Genomic DNA, 5,407 nt, shown 5'->3' with positions numbered 1-5,407 from the left:
TGTTGACCACCACCTTAAAAGACTGCATGAGGCTTTAAATGAAAAAGAACTAATCATTTTTTTTTTAGTTGATAGGATTTGTAAATGTATTCATTAGGAAATTAATATACAGCCATTACTTATTTTATTCCAAAGTAAAATGTGTACTAAAATACAGAAGTGCTACCTCAGTGTTATATAGGAGAGCAACCAAATGACTAAAAACATTCTTAATCCGTCTTAATACATGAACGTCTAATCTTCATTTCTATAAACAAACAATTCATGTACCAGTTATGTTTTGAACAACTGTACAAAGTACTGGATCAATTATCAACAAATGTGAAGAATAAAGGATTCAGTCAGATAGTTCCCTTTAGTCTTGATGCATAGTTCTTACAGATATCTTATCCTTGCGAGCATCAATGTGCAAGGTGCTGCTCCCACAGAGAGTAATGTATTAGAAGCTTGATGGAATGTCTTAGTTACGGTTTTACGGCTGTGCACAGACACCATGACCAAGGCGACTCTCATAAGGACAACATTTAATTGGGGCTGGCTTACAGGTTCAGACATTCAGTCTATTATCATCAGGGTAGGAACATGGCAGTGTCCAGGCAGGCATGGTACAACTGGAGCTGAAAGTTCTACATCTTCATCTGAAGGCTACTAGCAGAATCCTGGCTTTCAGGCAGCTAGGAGGAGGGTCTTAAAGCCTGCATCCGCAGTGACACTTCCTCCACCAAGGCCACACCTACTCCAACAGAGCCATACCTTCTAATAGTGTCATTCATTTGGCCGAGCATATACAAACCATCACGTGGAGGGAATGTTGGGGAGCAGATTTGGGGTTTTGTAAGCCACAGCATTGAAGTGATCTGCACAATTTTCTTCCACTGATAAAAATCATAAACAGTGAAAAACAACGTGTACTTTTTAATGTGCACATTAGATGCTGGCACATAATTTTGTGTTTCCTGTCAGCTTAACACAAGCTAGGGTGATATGGAAAGAAGGAAAGCTTAATTGAGAAAATCTCTAGGACTAGCTCATAGGCATATCTGTTGGGCATTTTCTGGACTAGTGATTGATGGATAAGGACCCAATGCACTGTGGGTGGTAATACCACCTCAGGTGATCCTGGGTGCTTAAGAAAGCAGACTTAGGAAGCCATGGGAAACAAATAGTCAAGAGCACTCCTCCACCACATTTCCCTCAGTCCCTCCACCGGGTTCCTGCCCTGCTTGAGTGCCTATGCTGAGGTCCCACAGTGATTAAAGTAGTACTAGGAAGTAAAAGAAGAAATGAATCCTTCCCTTTGAAAGTTGGTTTCAGTCCTGTTGCTTTATCATGGGAATAGAAATCCTAAGACATGTGCTTTGTTAGTTCCAGAGGAAATAACTAAGTAAGTAAGTAAGTAAATAAATAAATAAATAAATAGTAGATAAATAAATGAAAAGGGAAGAAGGAAAAGAGAAATGAATGAATTAAATATACTGTGTTCTGTATTTTATTTTGAAAATACCATGTTTTTCAGAATCTAGACATTTCCTTGGTTCATTGGAATAAACACAACTTACATCTCTTTAATGTGTTTTTAAATTCAGTCACTCAGCATTTTCTTGAGAAGTTTTGTTTCTACATTCAAAATCAAAATGGGAGGATAGTTTCCTATCACTGCGTGCCATTGTCGAGTTTGGGCTACAGGGTAATGCTGGCTTCCTAGAATGAGTAGGGTAATGTTTCCTCTCACTGTGTGCCATTGTGGAGTTTGGGTAACAGGGTAATGCTGGCTTCACAGAATGAGTTGGGGAGTGTTCTTTTCCTTCCTATTCAATGGAACATTTTGAGGAATATCGGTGTTACTTTTCCTTGAATAGTTGGTAGAATTTTGGTAGTGAATCTATCTCATCCAGGGCTTTTCTTTGTTAGGGTACTTAAAGATAATTAAAAGAAATAAAGCAAATGAATGTATACTCCCTGTATCTCAGGAATCTCAGGCTGCCCTGAACCTTACTATGTAGCAGAGGATGACCTTGAACTTCTGTTCCTCCTGTCTCTGTCATAAAAAGCTGGGGCTATAGGCATTTGTAACCTTCATTAATATACATAATGCTGGGAATCAAACTCTAGGCTTCATGCATAGTAGGCAAGTATTCTACCTACTGAGCTGAATCTCCACTCTAGTATTTCAGTGTCATTGCTTATTATGAGTTTAAGTTGTTTATTATTAACTTAAATTGTTATTACCTTGGTCTAATTTTAGTAAATTGTTCATGATTAGGAATGTATCTACTTCTGCTAGCCCTCTAGTCATTTGAAACATAAATCATCAAAATATTTCTTAATGATTAAAAACTATTTTAATATTCTAAGCTTTATTTCTCATATTAATTTAGGTCTTCAATCTTCTGTTTGGTTAGTTTTGTCAGGAGTTATCAATATTGTTTATTTTTCCAAAAAAGTAATCAGCTCTTTTAGTGATTCTCTATATATTATATTTTTAGTTTTTATTTTATTTTATAATTTCAACCCTGATCTTTTTTATCTCTTGCCACTCATTGCTTTGTGGTTTGGATTATTTTTATTTTTCTAAGAACTAGAAGTGCATCATTAGGTTATTTATTTAAGATTACTCTCATGTTTTAATTTAAGCATTTATAGTTCTAAAGGTTGCTTTCAGAATTTCCTGGATTGTGTCCCAAAGGGTCCAGTAAGTTCTCATCTTTTCATTTGACTCTAGAAGCTTTTAAGTTTCTTCCCTGATTTCTTCAGAGGCTCACTGATCATTCAAGAATGCATTATCCAGTCTCCAAGTATTTATGAAGTTTCTGTGTTTTCTCTTGTTATTAATTTCCAATTGTGTTATAAGGAGATCAAGAAATCATTTTGACTCTTTGTATTTGTTAATACTGGATATATGGCCTGCAATTTGGTCTGTGATAGAGAAGGTTTCTTGAACCACTGAGATATACCTCATCTGATGTTTGGAAGATTCTGTGTTTATCTCTTATGCCCATCCAATCTAAGGTACAATAAAACTCTGAATTCTTTTGTTTGTTTGTTTTTTAGTGTGTGTGAGCTAAAAAGCTGACAGTGAAATAATGAAGTAAACTCACAATTATCATAATTTTAGATGCATTATTCTCTTTATTAATATGTAGTGTTTTTCTTTACCTCTTATTAATTTTGGCTTGAGATCTGCTTCATCAGATATCAAAAGAGCTGTATCTGATTGTTTTTGACTTTCATTCAGTTGATAGATTAACTTCTATCCTTTGTCTCTCTACTTGTGGTTATCATTGTTAGTGAGGTGTGTTTCTTGGAAAGAACAGGTAACTGTGTCTTTAAAAACAATCCACTTCTCCTCCAAGGATACAGAAAGACTGGCATACCTATCAACTCACAGAGAGCTTGGCAGACATACCTATCAACTCACAGAGAGCTTGGCAGACATACCTACCAACTCACAGAGAGCTTGGCAGCTCACACAAAGCCTACACAAGTTCAAACCAGATGCTCGGAAAGAGAAAGGAAAGTGAATTCCCTTCCTTAACCAGGAAATTTTCTCCCATTGACAAACACTTGCAAAAGAAAAATTTGTTTTCTCCAATGGAGTCTCATAGGGCATATAAGGCATGATTAAGGGCAACCCCATGCTCAGCAGTAGATGACCTACACAAATGAATTTAATGGTGTTTTTGTAGCTGTGTTTTGTCTCATACTGTTTGTTTAGGCATTTTTTTTTTTAATCTCACTGGTCTTTTAGTTGTATACATGGTTTCCAATTTTGTATTTTAATGAGATTTGTCTTGAAGTGTATGTTTTAGTGTTTTGTTTTAAATTAAGATTTCTTTGTTTTTTTATATATGCCTTTTGTTTTCTAAAGAGAGAAAGAGAGAGAGAGAGAGAGTCTTGAGTTAGATATACGAGAATGTGGGGAAGATCTGAGCGAGGAGAAACCATGATCAGAATATATGGTAAATTTTTAATAAAATAAGCAAATAAATAAATATACATAAAATTTAGTCACACTTTTTTTTTCTAGAACTTGAATTTACTGGCTGATTTTTTTTTTCTTTCTTCCAGGTTAATAATGTTTTATCTTTAACTTGCCATTGATCCTTTTTACTAGTAACTTACTGAAGTCTACATCTGGAATTTTATCTAATTCAGTATCTTTGAATTCAGTAGTTGAAAAGATCATTTTTCCTTGCTGCTTTATTACTGCTTTTTTGGATTAAAATGTAGGTATTTGTTACCTTGAGGTCCCTTTTGATTTTATTTAGGGGTCCTTATTTGAGTAGCCTGTTCTCGAAGGATCAGTCTATAGTACGACTCAGAAAGGAGTAAACAGACTGCTTTTGCTTGAGGCCTTTGCTCCTCATTCCCACTCTGGAGCTCTGCTCAGCTTGCTTTTTTTCCTTTTCCCTAACACTGTGTCCTGTGACTTTGTTAATTTACAGCCTCCTTCTTCGGCACTTCTTCTAGAAGTGAGTATAATGTTCTTATCCTGACTCATTTTCACTGGGTCACAGGAAGTCAGTTTCTATAGTGCTCTCTTACCCATGAGTCCCATTAGCAAATTTTTATTTTGCTAAAATTCCTGGACAGTGAACAGCACATATTTAGTCTGAGTATATTGACTGCATATAGGTATCAGGCCTTTGAAATATAACATGCAAAATCTAAAATCTCTGATCTTATGACACTTCTATTCAAGGGAGCAGAGAGAGAAGACAGAAAAAGAAAATTTTAAAGCAATTGTATGTGTAAGTACATACCAAGATGGAGATACCTGTGCAGCTACACAGACAAAAAAGTTCTAGGTAAAAGGAATTGCATACTAAAAGACTCTAAGGAATGAGATTCCTGTTTGTTCAAGTTTTTATTTTCTTTTTGATTTTTTTTCCTTTGGGTGGTTTTTTTTTGTTGTTGTTGTTGTTTTGTTTTGTTTTGTTTTGCTTTGCTTTGTTTTTTGTTAAGCAGCTGTCAAAAGATATCAGGATAGCTTGAACCAAGTGAATTAGAAACCCCACTGGGAATATATAAGGTCAGACTACATAGAGCATTATAGATCATTGGGATAAGCAATATTTATTCTAATTAGCATGATGGCTTTGATAGGAGAGTGATATGACATAACTGAAGACATGAATGTAAACGTAGTGATAAGAAGAAGGGAGAAAGTAGAAAGGCCACTAGAGAGAATTTCTCGTAATCCAATCTAGAATGGAGGTCGTCTGAATTGTACAGGTTGGAAGGAAATAAAACCATCTAACTCCACGTGTGTTTTAAAAAGTTGACCTCACAGACTTGTTCATAAAATGGACACAGGATTTTCAAGGTTTAAAAATAGTTAAGAAGCCGGGCGGTGGTGGCGCACGCCTTTAATCCCAGCACTTGGGAGGCAGAGGCAGGCGGATTT

The sequence above is a fragment of the Mastomys coucha genome, unplaced genomic scaffold (genome assembly GCF_008632895.1).
Source record: "Mastomys coucha isolate ucsf_1 unplaced genomic scaffold, UCSF_Mcou_1 pScaffold16, whole genome shotgun sequence".
NCBI classification, from domain to species: domain Eukaryota; kingdom Metazoa; phylum Chordata; class Mammalia; order Rodentia; family Muridae; genus Mastomys; species Mastomys coucha.
This window is presented reverse-complemented; position numbering follows the sequence as displayed.